The sequence below is a fragment of the Canis lupus genome, chromosome 5 (genome assembly GCF_011100685.1).
Source record: "Canis lupus familiaris isolate Mischka breed German Shepherd chromosome 5, alternate assembly UU_Cfam_GSD_1.0, whole genome shotgun sequence".
NCBI lineage: Eukaryota > Metazoa > Chordata > Mammalia > Carnivora > Canidae > Canis > Canis lupus.
Window position 1 is genome coordinate 86,408,591 of NC_049226.1, and position 15,885 is coordinate 86,424,475.

General features: G+C 39.0%; 1 long non-coding RNA gene across 1 annotated transcript; it reads right to left on the minus strand.

The window, feature by feature from the left end:
* Positions 1-308: 308 nt before the first annotated feature.
* On the minus strand, positions 309-10,290 carry LOC111096134. Its single transcript, XR_005358961.1, has 3 exons — positions 10,198-10,290; positions 2,792-2,877; positions 309-555 (listed from the first exon to the last, which is right to left on the minus strand). It is a non-coding gene; the product is annotated as an uncharacterized LOC111096134 (long non-coding RNA).
* Positions 10,291-15,885: the final 5,595 nt, after the last annotated feature.

The following is a 15,885-nucleotide window of genomic DNA, read 5'->3' on the forward strand; positions in this document are numbered from 1 at the left end:
ATAAAACCAGAAATCACATTTAAGATGCTCCAATTTGTGGCTCCTAGGTGGCTCAGTTGGTTAGGCGTCGGCCTTTGGCTTGGGTTGTGAACCTAGGATCCTGGAATAGAGCCCCACGTGGGGCTCCCTGCTCAGTGGGAGCCTGCTTCTCCCTTTCCCTCTGCTACTCCTCCTGCTTATCCTCTCTCTGTCAAATAAATAAAAAAATCTTAAAAAAAAGAAAGTGGGACAGTGAAGGGAAAACATTCCACTTACAAATGACATAAAAAAAGTTTTTGACATATTTGTAAGGTTTATTGTTTGCTTTTGTTTCTTTTGTTTGTCTTCTTTTTTCATCAAAAGTGGCTAGATAATCCTGACAAATGTTCATCCATGCAATGCATGCAGAGTCAATACTTTCATTGCTGAGTTTGGCCATTGCCAATTCACTGTTCCCCAGCTAACCCTCCCTGACCTTCAATAACAGATAGAACCAGGGCTCAGTCACACCTTGGAAGAAACAGGTACCGGTGCCATCATCAAGTAGCTCATTGTCAGTAGATAGGAGAATGAACTCTGTAATGCAAGAATGATACTATTTTTCTTGTTTCAGGTTTTGGAACACATTTTCTATCAATTTTACAGTTTATTTGAAATCAAAGCTTTCCATCACAACCCTACTCCTTTGGGCTCATCCTACCCATTTACATTAATTGTGCACACTTGCGAGAAAGAAAAAAAAACATTAAAAATAACAAGCTCCATTTTGACAATAGCTTAAAACTCTTGTACTACCATCAACCACATTCTGCAAATTCCTGCTCCTTGGATCTGTTCCCTGTTTTGAATCCTACTTCTGTCTCCTTACACTTGTCATCTGATGTCATTTCCTTGAGACCCCTCACCTTTTTTAAAGGACTTTGTTTGATTCATCTCTAGATTCTCTCCTCTGTGGATGCCTGCTCAGGCTTTTCAAGCTAACTCCAGCCTTGTAAGTCTTATCCTGATTTACTTCCATAGTTGGGTTTCACATGACTGAATTAGTTCCTAGGTACAAGTTGGTACTCTCCCAGAAGTGAAATGTTAAGCAGATTTCAGTGGTGTTTGCACACATCTTAAGGTGTGATAAAATGCCATACACACATATACAGACACTCAATAATACATATAAAAATGGCTGATATCCAAGTAAGTTCTATAGTCTAGTTAGTATTTTCATGCCAGTGTTAATCTCTTGGTTTTGATGACATGTTAGTTATATAAGACATTAGCCTTGAGGAAATTTGGAAAGTTTAAGCAAACATCAGCATGATCATTAATAAAAAGGGACCATATGACACCTGGCTGGCTCAGCAGTTGAGCGTCTGCTTTCAGCTCAGGACGTGGTCCCAAGGTCCAGGATCGAGTCCCACATCGGGCTCCTTGCAGGGAGCCTGCTTCTCCCTCTGCCTGTGTCCTTGCCTGCCTCTCTCTCTTTCTCTCTCTCTCTCTCTCTCCCCCCCCACCCTCTCTGTGTCTCTCATGAACAAATACGTAAAATCTTAAAAACAAACTATAATTTCATATTACCAACATTACTCAAACCCAGCTCCACAATTTAATAGCTATATAAACTTGAACAAGTTCTAATATGTTTCTAAATCTGAGGTTCTTGAGTCTAAAACTGGAGTGAAAATAATGCCTACCTCTTAGAAAACTTATGAGAATTGAATGAAACACTGAATGCAGACAATAGAGTAGCCCTTGGCATACAGCAAGAGCCCCAACTAGTCTTCTTTCAGGTTGTGTAGTATAATGATAGTGGAAATAAGAGTCAACTAGCATACTCTCTGCAGAATAGGTCTTGACAAAATCAGCCAATACACAACTTGTCAATTGAATTTCCGTATTATTTAATAGAAAACACTACACAGACTCTGTGCTCTTTGAAATGACTTATGAATGTTCGGTATCATGATGCAGTAGTGAGAATGCAGTTACAATAATGGCAAAAGGCCATCTGCTTGATTTACAGAGAAAAGTGTATCAGTGTCTCTAAATAGTTCTTATTGGACTATTCCTTTTAAAAGAAAAATACTCATGAGAGACATAGAGAGAGAGGAGGAGATACAGGCAGAGGGAGAAGCAGGCTCCCCACAAAGAGCCTGATGCGGGACTCGATCCCAGGACCACAAGATCACGCCCTGAGCCAAAGGCAGACGTTCAACCACTGAGCGACCCAGGCGTCCCTTATTGGACTATTCCTATTTTTTTTTAATTCCACATTTGAGCCCTAATTTCCTACTGTACCCAAAGATAAGTTTAATCTGACCTGAGAATGTTGAATTTGGTCTAGGGCCCAAACCTTAAATCAAAAGGATCCACTTCTCAAAAAATTCCTTGGACTTTGACTGACATTCTATTCCTTAAAACAAAAAGTGACTTCATTTGGTAATGGCCAGCATGTGAGCTGTTACAAAGGCTATACGATGAAGCTGTAGTGCACTTAATGTATTTCACAGTGAATAGGCAGTTGTCATACTAGTTTTATTTATAATCGTGCCCCTGTCCTCTGACAGCCTTGGAGGAAAACAAATTCAGGTCTCCAAAAAACATGACAAAATAGTTGCTAAAGCAATTTCCTAAATGATTCTGTTGAAAGTGCGTTTGAGATTCACATGAAACTATGGAGACCTGGTCTAGGAATGCTACTTAGAGAAGCACAGATATCAATGTCCTTTTAAAAACAATCAAATAATGTTACAAATACCTAGTGAAAAGTAGGTCATGCTACTTCATGAATATTTCATTATACACATAGGGAAAAATGTACCTTAATTCTTTGGGAAATCCAATTTTCAATATTCTTTCTTGTTATTTATTCTAAGTCTCACATGCTTCCAAAGGCAGGTTTAATGACTGGGGTAGAAAAATAACAGTTAAATCAAATGAATATTGAAACATTATGATTGCGAAAGTTAAATAATATTATGTCCATATGGTTGGATTATCATTTAGCCATTTAAGCATAATGTTGTGAAAGTAATTATGGTATAAGACTAAGGAAAAAAGAAAAGTGTGTATGTGGGAGGGTGTGTTTGAGAATCATTTTAACTTTTTAGAGAAAAGTACATAGAAAGTGGACATGATGAGTATATTAAAAAAATTTTAATATCAGCTCATAAGTGTTGAAGTTCTGGGAATTTGGGGGCTTTTTATATGTTTCTCAAGTCTTAATAATTTCATAGAAGGAGTAGACATTGCTTTAAAGGTACACATGTCCATATACATATATATGATATTTTGAAATCTTAAAGCTATTGAAGAATTGCTGAAGATAAGAGTGGAATCAATTCTCCAACACCCTACAAAACCTTTGGGCCGGCTACATAATTTATAAAGCTCAGTAAAAACTGAAACTGTGGGGATTCTTGTTCAAAACGTATTAAGAAATTCAAGGTAGTGTCAACAGATCATTAAGCCAAGCATGGAGCCCTGTGTGGCTATCTAAGTCGCATGCCCATGAACAATGTTTTCTTCTTACTCATAATATTCATGTTTCCATCTTTCCAGCCGTCTGGTCTTTTTTGGCTAAAGATTCCTTTATTTTCAAACCAACCACTATAACTCTCTAAGCCTTTGATCCTTTTGTGCCTTTGGTTACTCACCACCTTTCATTTGGAAATGACTTTCATATCTGGCTTTTAGTAAACTTCTTTTCAAAATACCCTTAGCTGTTGCAATATAATACAGAGCTCTGTTTTTCTTGAGTTGTTTTGTTTTTTTGGGGGGGGAAGACAAGGGAAGGGCTTGTGTATGGCACAATATAGTGTGTCCAGTGTACCAAGTGCTGAATCCTATGTATTAGGTGGAGGACTCTGAATAAATTATGGCCTTTGCCTCAAAAAGCCTATAAAACTAGGAGGAGACAGAAAGCAAACAGAAAATTTCAGTAGCAAGACTTTCTATTTTTTAGAACAAAGGAGGGCTAGAGGAAAAATAATGGATCCAGGCAGGAAGAAAGGAGATCATCATATACTGTTACTGAGTACCCACTTTTAATCAAAAGCAAACTTTTGCCTATCAGAAATCTTGCAGTCCATCTCCACTTGCAAGAATTCTGTAAGAATTCAATAATCTAGAATGCTTCTAGATTATACAGAGCTATTCATGTTTCTCACATACTTGATTACCACCTCTTTCCCTAAGTGACTGGAGACCAAAGTTATCTATAATGCAGCCCTAACATGAGGAGCAGTCGGCAAGTAGGGGCATGTCAGATGGAGGATAGATCATGTCGTAAGTGTTACCTTTTGGATTTTATATTTTATTGTGCAGTGCTTCTGGCAAAATCAAACCTGGAGATCACTTGAAATTATTTAAGAATTAACGTTTTCCTTTATAGTAAACTTGCATAGGCAATAAGAACGATAAAATTCCTCATAACAGGAGACTGAAGTTAAACACCAAACCTTCAACTAGAGTCCGTGGAAATAAACTGCCCATCTTAAAATAAGTGAGCTTTTGGAAGTACTCATATGTGTAGACAACCCAAAGAGAATATCTGGATTCTTTGTTGTTGTTATTAGTATGTTGGCCTCAACATAACTCTTCCTTCAAGATGTGCTAAAATACATGCCTGTATCATCCTGCATATATTAATACTATATCGATTTATTAATGGAGTAATTGATGCTTCCATTATCCTAGATAAATAAGTTTTTCATATTTTAGTTTTTAAGTAAAATTTTCCAAACCTTTATCATATTTTAACTTTTTTTTTTTTTTAAGATTTTTTATTTATTTATTCATGATAGTCACAGAGGAGAGAGAGAGAGAGAGGCAGAGACACAGGCAGAGGGAGAAGCAGGCTCCATGCACCGGGAGCCTGACGTGGGATTCGATCCCGGGTCTCCAGGATTGCGCCCTGGGCCAAAGGCAGGCGCCAAACCGCTGCGCCACCCAGGGATCCCCATATTTTAACTTATATGGAGCTGTTATACTATTTGATATATAAAGTTTTAAAATATTATTTTTTTTAATCATGAACTGCTTATTGATATCAAATAGCATAATGGTGAGAGAGAGTAAGACTGTAACAGAGAATGATGTTGTTGGGAATGTTCTAAATATTAGTTTAAGTGGTGATTATGTGGAAGTATTCATTTGCCAACACTCATTAAATTATACTTAGAATCTGTACATTTTATTGTGTACAGGTTATGCCTCAATAAAAAAAAATCTTTAAACTAGGGACTAAAGGAGTACTTGGATGGCTCAATCAGTTAAGGGTCTGACTATTTCAGCTCAGGTCTTGTCCTCAAGGTTGTAAGTTCAAGCGTTGCATTGGGTTCCACACCAAACATGGAGACTATGTAGAAAGAAAGAAAAAGAAAAGAAAAAAGAAAAAAGAAAAGAAAAGAAAAGACAGGACTAAAGTAGACTCTTAATTAAAAAAAAAAAAATCCAGTCAAGAAATGGGCAGAAGACATGAACAGAAATCTCACAGAGGAAGACCTAGACATGGCCAACACGCACATGAGGAAATGCTCCGCATCACTGGCCATTGGGGAAATACAAATCAAAACCACAATGAGATCCCACCTCACACCAGTGAGAATGGGGAAAATTAACAAGACGGGAAACAACAGATGTTGGAGAGGATGCAGAGAAAAGGGAACCCTCTTGCACTGTTGGTGGGAATGTGAGCTGGTGCAGCCACTCTGGAAAACTGTGTGGAGGTTCCTCAAAGAGTTAAAAATAGACCTGCCCTACGACCCAGCAATTGCACTGTTGGGGATTTACCCAAAGATACAGATGCAGTGAAACGCCGGGACACCTGCACTCCGATGTTTCTAGCAGCAATGGCCACGATAGCCAAACTGTGGAAGGAGCTGATGCTGAATGAATGAAGACAGATGATGGATAAAGAAGATATGAGATGTGTGTGTGTGTGTGTGTGTGTGTGTGTGTGTGTGTGTGTGTATTTCTTAGCCATCAACATGGATGGATGGAACTGGAGGGTATTATGCTGGGTGAAATAAGTCAGTCAGAGAAAGACAAATATATACTATTACTCACATGTGGGATATAAGAAATAGTGAAAGGGAGCATAAAGGAAAGGAGGGGAACTGAGTGGGAAAAAATAGAGAGGAAGACAAACCATGAGAGACTCCTGACTCTGGGAAACAAACAAAGGGTTGCAGAAGGGGAGGTGGGTGGGAGGGATGGGGTGACTGGGTGACAGGCACTGAGGGGGGCACTTGACGGGATGAGCACTGGGTGTTATACTAGATGTTGGCAAATTGAATTTAAATTTTAAAAAATGTTAATTAAAAGCAACAATTTAAAAATTTAAAACCATTTAAAACAATTTCAAAATTGCTTACCAAAATAAAAATAATAAAAAGACTAATCAATGGATGGATGTCTATTGCCAAATATTAAGAGTATTTTATACTTAAATATTAAGGATATTCTGTATTCAGAATAGCCTTTTCAGGACACGATGACTTGTTGGCTGTTTACAGCCTGATTCTTGAAAGTCATGTGAATTTTCTCATAGCCTGCAGCAAACTAAATGAATCATCTTTTTTTAAAGATTTATCTATTTTGCGAGAGAGTGCGTGTACACACGAGGAAGAGGAAGAACGAGAATCCCACGCTGACCCCCTGCCGAGGATGGAGCCCAACACAGGGCTCTATCCCAGGACCCTGAGGTCATGACCTCAGCCTAAGCCAAGAGTCAGACACTCCACAACTGCGCTACCCAGGCGCCCGCCAAATGAACTGTCTCAAGCAAAAAAATCTATTGACATAAATTGGAGGGTCCAAAGATTTTCCAAAGTAAGTCTCAGCCCTAACTGTGCTTCACTTAGGACAAGGTTATTTAATTTGATCACTAAATCATTAAAGAAACACTCACCTTGGCCTATCCGACAGCGTTTAGATACTTAATTGTTGTCAACAAAACCACAGCGCGGAAAGGCCATCGTGGCATCCATCACAGAATTAAACCATATGCCTCAACTTCTCCAGTGGCCGAGACATTTGCAGTCCGTCTTTCACATTCAGTCAGTTATAAAACCTCACTGAATATCTTCCATTTCTACAGAAGCTTCGCCATTTATTCCTCAGCTGCTCCCATGTGCACGGAGGTAATGACCTCCTGACTGCTGCTTTGCTTCGAGCTCATCACCTCCTCACAAGTGGGGAATCCATCCCTCTCACACGTTGGTAACCTTCCCTCCCAAGCACACGTCTGATTACACCATTACCCATTTTCTGAGCCGACACAGCAGCCTTGGATAAAAGTGCAATGTCTACCTGTAGACTGATTTGGCTACCACACATTTTCTGATTCAAAAATCAGCTGGTGTGGGGTTATACACAAATCAAGAGAGCCAGGCTCCGCTTCCTTCATCTCTCATTAGATAACTGGGTAGACAGGTAGATAGGCATATATAATCGATTTTTTTGAATTGAAAACCCCTTTTCTCTTCCCTGATTTTCTAACCGCAGAACTGTATTTTTGGCAAGAATTCCCCAAGGAGTTGCATAGTCGCTATAGGGACAATTGGTAAGGATTACTTTTTTAAATAAAGGATTAAAATATCTGGTGAATTTCTTTTGCACTGGAAAATACAGACCATGTTATATCTTTGGCAGTCTTTCGTGTGTGTGTGCGTGTGCACGCGCTTGTGTATACACATACGCACACACAGCCTGCTTGTGCTTCGTACGATCCGTATGTATCTTACACCTATAATTCTGTACTTTTGAATGCGGTACCCTTGTTTTAAAACAGCAGTTCTCAGCCTTTCTTACAGATTTGAATATCCTAGAGAATTCTAAAAACTGACACCCTCAAAGAGTTTCACGTAATTGTTTCGAGCGGTGGCTTTGATGCTAGGAGTTTCAGAGTCTTTTCAGGTGATAGGATTGTTTGGCTCAGTTTGAGAACCACTATTTTAGGGACTTGCTTTTTGAAATACTTGAAAATAAAGCACGTAACTTTCCTGCAGCGATTTGCATTGGCCTGAACTTCCTTATTCATTATTCATTAAGAGTAAAAGTCATGACCAAGATGCCTCTGGATCCCAAAGTCAACTCTGGTGGATTGCATAAAGCAGATGAAGGTGCTACCCACAGGCTCTCTCCACAGTCTGTTTACTTAATGACATGCTCAGTTTTGCAGTGAAGCCAACAGCAATTATAGAAAGAAGAGGGAAACACTTGGGTGTCCTCAGGCATCCGAGAGACTAAGTGAGGAAACCTACATAAAATACCTTACAGAATAAATGCACAACAAATGTCAGCTCCTATCTGATCTTTGGCTTCCCCAGCAGTGAATTCTTCAAATTGTATACATTAAGTATGTGCATTTCATGTATATCAATTATACTTCAATAAAGCAGTTTAAAAAATTAAAAAGCATATGCAATGCATCTCCTCTAGGAAATATCCTTTTGGGTCTCATAAAAGGATTTTCCCCTAAGCCCAGGATCAGCAAACTATAGCCAGGGGCCAAACCTGACACACTGCTTGTTGTGTGTATGGTGTAGCCTGTGAGCTCAGAACGGTTTTTACAATTTTTCAATTTTTGTGAAGGAAAGAGGGTTAATTATATGAAGTTCAAATTCCAGAGTTCATAAATAAATGTAATGGGAACAAAATCATTCCCACTTTTGACCATGTTGTCCGTGGCTCCTTAAGTACTACGGTGACAGTGCCGAGTATTGCGGTGTGACTAGGCCCTATGGCCCTCAGGGCCTAAAATATTTACCATGTGGTCTTTTACAGGATAACTGGGGCAGCCCCTGGTCTAAAAGCAGTTGGGAAATAACAGGTTTATACCCTGGAAGTCAGTATCTAAAACATTTAGCCCATCCTGCCCTCCCTGTACCAAGAAGAGATCAAGCAATTAGAGTCGCAAGTGCCACTCTCAATTTGTGCAAAATAAAGCTGATGAGGTAATAAGGACATTTCAAAGAGAAAAAAAAAATGATGTAACTTGACTTTGAAAATGACACAAAACAGATCAGGCAAAGAAACTTAAAACCTTGGAGCAATTAACATCCCTATTCAGATACAAGCAGCAGAGTTTGGGTATTAAGAGTTTCTTTCTGCTAGGAAACAACGCTGTTGCTCAACAGGCAGAGAAACTATCGGGAGAAACGAGCTGGAATATGAGGTAGCTGAGGTAGCTATCATCTGTCATACCAATAAAGAAAATAACATCCTTAAAAAGAAAAAAAAAAAAAAAAAAAAAACCTTTATGGGCCATCAGGGTGGCTCAGTAGGTTAAGCATCTGCCTTCAGCTCAGGTCAGGATCTCAGCTCCCTGCTCAGGGGGGAGTCGCCTTCTCCCACCCCCTCTGTCCCTTCCTCCACCGCCCTCCCCATCCCCGCTTGTGCTCTCAATCTCAAATAAATAAAAACTTTTTTTAAAAAATCACTGTAGGGGGACACCTGGGGGGCTTAGTGGTTGAACATCTGTCTTCAGCTCAGGGCGTGACCCCAGGGTCCAGGGATTGAGTTCCGCGTTGTGCTCCCCACAGGGACCCTGCTTCCCCCTCTGCCTGTGTCTCTGCCTCTCTCTCTCTCTCTCTCTCTCTGTGTGTCTCTCATGAATAAATAAATAAAATCTTAAAAAAATAAAATAAAATAAAAATCTTAAAGATCACTTTCAAGATATTTGTTATTTGTTATCACTGGTCACCCGTGAGTCCCACTTTATTGTAGAGAAACATAATGGACTGTCTAAAATCTGATGTCTAAAACTATTTCACATTTGCCTCTCGGATAAATCCATTAATAAGAAAGAGGTTTGGGTAGTCCGGTTGGTTAAATTCTCTGTATCTGTATGGCTAGGCCCAGTTGTTTGCTCCAACCTCACTCTATTGTTGTGAAGGTATTTTGTAGATATGATTTGCATGTATATCACTTGACTTCTGATCCCTTCAGATTGACTTCCATAATGGAGGTAGGCCTCATCCAGTCAGTTGAAGACCTTTAGAGCAAAAACAGGGTTTTTTTAGAGAAGAAAGATTTCTATCTCAGGACTAATGTAGAAATTGTGCCTGAGATTCCTGCCTGCCAGTCTGCCCTAACCATTTGGGACTTTCCAACTCTCATAATCACATGAACTGATTTAAAAAATAACAGAGATAGATAGATAGATGATAGATAGATAGATAGATAGATAGATAGATAGATAGATAGATCGATCGATCTTACTGTTTTTTGTTTCCTTTTGTTTTTCTGGCACTCTCGCTGATATAGTGTTTCTTCCACTGGCTCTGGTTCTCTTGCAAGGTCAAGGCATTGGCATGGCTCCATTGTGATCTCAGCTCCCATAACATGGCCTCCTGCACCCTCCCCTGTCTATGTGCTGGTATAATTACCACTTCCTCTCTTTGCCCTTTCAGTGCTACTGGTAGCAACAGAGCCCCTTTTGTTCTACCCCAGGGATACCGCGTGCATCTTTTGGCTTCCCTGTTTCTAAAGCACACATTTGAAACAGTCCCTTGATTGATCTCTCCTTGGATTGCCCTAAGTAAGCATCCTACGTGTTTTCTCCCTGGACCCTGAGCATCCTAGGTCCAGGTCCATTTCTCCCTGGACCCTGATAGAATACTTACAGAATTATCAAAATAAAATAAAGTCTTCGTAAAGTACCGAAAATGATCCCTGTCCTGTATTAAAGTCTTCAGTAAAATGTTAGCCATCAATTAACCTGAATGCTCCAATTTAATCTTCATTGCAGCGGCTTCTAAACATTCAGTTTCTGCACTGATAAATATTTCTGAACATATTAAAAATCCCTCCTCATCCTTCCAAGGTTCTGCTGAGTCTCTCTCTAGGGGACCCCGGCCGCATCTTGACAGTGATTCAAAGGCTGCAGCAGTCTCAAGGTCAAAGATCCTGCTTCTCCAGAGGCCCAGGGTCACTTTGCCTGCTCAAGAAGGGCCAGTTCCCTCCAGGCCATAGGGAAAAGAAACATCTTTCCAGAAGCAGAAACAAGGAAAGAGATCTTCTAATTTAATTGGGATGGGAGTGGAGGTGGTGTGCAATGATCCACTCCATTTGGTTTAACAAACAAATTGGGTTGCACCATTTGGGGGAAGATAATCAAATTGTATTTTTAATTGCCCCCCCACACACACACACATTATTTTTCACTTAAATGTGACAATAAAAAAGTACACATTTTCAGAGTATCTCTAGGAGGAACATCCTTTTATCCTTCTTCCTCATCCCTGATCCCATCACAATTGCCACCATTTTCCCACCTGCCTTCACAGCCCCTAATAACTATTTTCCAGATGAGCCTAAGTCATCTTCCTAAAACAAATATATGATCAGGTTTCTCCTCAGATTGACCTATGTTTCTTGGTCTCCACTGTTCACAGAATAAAATAGAGGTTCCTCAGTATGACCTCCAAATACATTTATAGCCTTATGTTCCATTCATCTCAACACCTTGGGGTTCTTCGGGCATCTGGATATGCTTTAGAGGTTTACTTTGTGGGATTTCTGTTTGTTTGTATTTGCTTCTCCTTTCCCTTGGTACATTGTCTCTGTACCCATCCTCTGTTTATATATCCACCTTCTGCTGCTCTTTCAAGCTTCTGCTCAGTCAGAAAATAGTCTCGTCTGTGCCCCAAATCTAAGTAGGTGCCTCTTTGTGTGTGTGTCTGTCACCATAGCTTTCTGCAAAGACCCATACCACTACCCTTGTCACTACAGTGGCACCCTCAGCTTATTTTCTTGCACTGTCCCATTCATCCCTCTGAGTCACAGTTGTTTTGATATAAAGCAAGAATGGATAAAGCCTCAAGCAAGTTAATGGACAAATGGATGAACATACTCATGAGTCATGCAATACCCACATTGACTCTATTATTATTATGACACTTATAATTAAATTTAGATTTTTCTCTCAAAAGCTGTTCATCAGTAACATTTTTCTGAAAGCCTTTGTCTCAGCCCAACTTAGATCTTTCAACTAACGTTTTACTCCCTGGCCAGAGTCCTCAGGATTCAGCCAACATGAAAAGCCCCCATTTTTGTATCTTTGTTCATGATCTTTAACCTATACTTCCTTAACATTGAACTGCATCTTTCAAAGTTGGGATAAAATCAATTGATCATGAGTCTTTACCATATTCTCTGGTCACTCTGAACTTTCTTATCTTGTCATATTTAGTTACTTTTTGAAAGAGGGAATATATAACCTAAAGATAACTCAATTTGAGTGATGGCTCAACCAACCCTGTAACTTTAACCTTGGAAAGTAGTCTGTAATCGCTGAACCTTTGTTTTTTATCTGGAATGCCGTTGGTTACAGTCTACTTATTTTGCCTCTTGGTTTTTAGAACTACAAGGAATTAGGTGTGTAAGAGCAATCAGTACAACCTTGGCATTTGACAGGGGGTATTTATTAAGTATATATACATCTTGATATCAAATTATTCTGGAAATTCATTGGTCAATCTACTGTGACTTAAATTTTCAAAAATCTGCTTTTCATTTAAAAGAGCTACTGGGATGCCTGGGTGGCTTAATGAGTTGAATGTCTGACTCTTGTTTTTGTCTCAGGTCATGACCTCAGGGTCCTGAGATTGAGCCACACATTGGGCCTCCATGTTTAGTGTGGAGCCTGCTTGGGATTCTTTCCTCCGCTCTCCCTCTGTACCTCCCCTGCTCTGTAAATAAATAAGTAAATAAATAAGTAAAGTCTTCCAAATAAAAATAAAATAAAGGCTGCTTAAAGAGCTTTATGTTTTATTTTTTTAAGTGCTTTACATTTTAAATGAGCTTTACATTCATAATCTTTATAAATGTATTTTCTTTAAATACAATATAGTAATTATGTTGGCAGCTCTGTATTTTGGAAGTACTAGTCTCTTTGAAATGCAATCACCATCTGCTTGCTGTTCACACTTGATTCCCACTTGCTGCTTGACCTCTTTTAAATTGGCACATCCATTTTTATCTTCGGATTTATTCAGTTTATGAGGTCATTGGCTGCATTAGCAATGTGTCTGACCAGTGGGAAGTGCTCATGACCGAGATAAGCCAAACCAGGAAATAGTGGTTCAGCAACTTCAGGACCCTGATGGTAGGAAAAGGAAACAAAGAAAGGAGGCAGAAGGATAGAAAAAACAGTAGTTACAGGAAACAGGCCCTCAGCCAAGTCCACAAAGAAGAGATTGGACCAATTTGTCTGGAAGCTGATCAAGTTGCAAAACCTTTAACTTTGAGCACATGGAGGGCAGAGTTTGATGCAAAAGGACAATTATTTTGCAAGCAAAAGCAACAGCTGATGATAGGGGTTTTCAATGGTATTTTAATTAATGCAATACAAAGTGATTGGAATTTCAACTGCATTTCTTTATTTTTTAACTTAATTTATAGTTTATTTGAATTCTAGTCAATAAGAACATCAGAAATCAAGCTTCCTTTCCATCTTTTGACCTACTACCAAAAATAGTTCAATAGGCCCAGCAATAACAACTTGCTTTTGCAGTTTTGGTAACAGAGTAAGGAAGAGGTGCTCTTCTTGGGAAAAACAAAGGAAATCTGTTTGAAAATAAATCTATTGTTCTGTATTTCTATGTGTAAAAAGCTAAAAATGTTGATTTGGCAGTTATTTGATAAATAGAATTTGTCTTTTTTTTTAGTTTTTATTTATTTATGATAGACACACACAGAGAGAAAGATTGGCAGAGACACAGGCAGAGGGAGAAGCAGGCTCCATGCACCGGGAGCCCGACGTGGGATTCGATCCCGGGTCTCCAGGATCGTGCCCTGGGCCAAAGGCAGGCGCTAAACCTCAGCGCCACCCAGGGATCCCAATAAATAGAATTTGTAAAGAAAGTTTACTAATGGTGCTCCAACAGATTTTATTTTGGTCTAGGGTAGTTGCGTTAATCAAATTAGTCATTCATGTAATTTCTGAAACTTAGCTGTTGTTGTGTTTGAAACTTACATATTCCTAAAATCGTCATAGTTGTTTTGTTTTTGCAATTCAGGTCATTAGTGTCATATTATGTTCAACAGCAGGAAAATTTTTTTGAAAAAAAAAAACTTATGGAAAACCCAAAGGTTAAAAAGAGGGGTGGAGGCAAGACCCTATTGCAGTCAGAGCTATTTTAAATGAAATTCGGTGGGGACTTTAGATTGCATCTATTTTGAAAATGATTGAAATTCTATTTTATTTCTTTCTGAGAAGAGAACCGTAACCAGGGAATTCTATATGATTCTACAAAGTTGTTCAGCAATAGAGCAAATTTAAAGCCTTTAACTTAGAATTTAATATTCTCCCCAAATATGTTGAAAGGGAAGTTCCTAGATCAAATCCATCAGACTCCTCCTTAACACATGATAAACATATGCTAAAGGATCCTGAGGCATATCTTAGATTTACGAAGTCAAAATCATTTGGAGAAGGGCCCAGGATTTGGCATTTTATTAACTCCCTATATTATTTTTAATATACGTTAAAAATTAATAAGTCTTGATTTTTTTTTTATCCCACAGAGTCTTCTTTAACTCTGTTTTGTAGGCATTGCCTCAAATTTGCTCTCATCCATTTACTCATTTGTTTCATAATTTTTAAAGTGCTTATAGTGTATTGTGTATTATACCAGGTGCTGGCCCTACAATGTTAATCAGAGCATTCAAGGTCTCTTCCCTCATGGAACATAAAATAAAGTGAACATTAATGAAGCTACTCAAACAATTTGACAGATAGCCAGTAGGGTTCTTTGCAATATTTCTTTCCTCATAAAGGGACACTTGGGACCCGTGGGCTGAAATGAAGGATTTCCTTGATGGTGTTACCCCTTCCCTAGATTTTCCCGAGACAATTTGCAGCCTTCTCATGGTGGTTCATAAAAGCGGCTTTGCATTTAAAGTAATTTTCATTGATTATTTTTTCTTTGTTTCTTCCTCTTTTTAATTTTTTTTCCTTTATAGCCACCAAGAACTTCTGTCTCTTGGTAGCAGCGGCACTACATGAGTTACCATGGCAACAGTGCATTTGGGGGGATAACAAAAGTAAATATGCATGTACTATGTCAGCACATCAGTTGCTAATTCCTGGTGGAGGTCTGAAATTGTGTACGGCAGGCTTTTGCTTTGAAAATGGTCCAAGATTTGTTTTTAAATATATTTTGTTAATTGAATAGTTGTAGCTTATTCATTAGAGTCAAGGAAGACACTTTTTTAACAGTCATTTAAGAAGGGTCAGATAGAGAAGAAAAATGTATCCTTTAAAGACGACAACTGTTTAATGAATCTAATAGAAGGAGCTAAATTAGGCATGGTAAAAAGATCAAAATGACATATAATTTTGAGTCATGGACTCAAAAGTCATATACTCAAGGCTTTTGCATTAATCTTTTAAATTCAGGGAGCCAAGAAGAAATACAGTAAATATTTGTTAAATAATAGCATTCTCTGTCAGAAAAATAAAGAATATGGGACCAAAGAGGATCACAGAGCACCATCTAGTCCCAATTAACACAGTGAGTCAGAGACAAAGCCCCAGCTAATCTGTCTCTTCTCACTGTAAATCTACAATTTCCCTCCCTGAGTGTTGGAATGGTACCGTTTAGCAAATAGGGCATGATGATCACTGGTCTCATTCTCTTTCTGTTCCTTATCCTGCTGCCATGGCCACCACCTCATAGCCTATTACCTCTAATATTTCAGTAGACCCCAAATTCTTTGTCCAGACAGCCCTCTTTCTTTACCTCCTTGATCTATCTTCACACTTCCAGGGTAAAATGTCACGTTTTCAAAGCACGTGACACACGCCAGGATGCTTTTGCTATTTAAGGTCTTTCCTGGGGTGGACTCAGCCTCGCTCTGTAGGATGGTCTCCCATAGTAACTCCCCAAAGCCTGTTGCTCCACA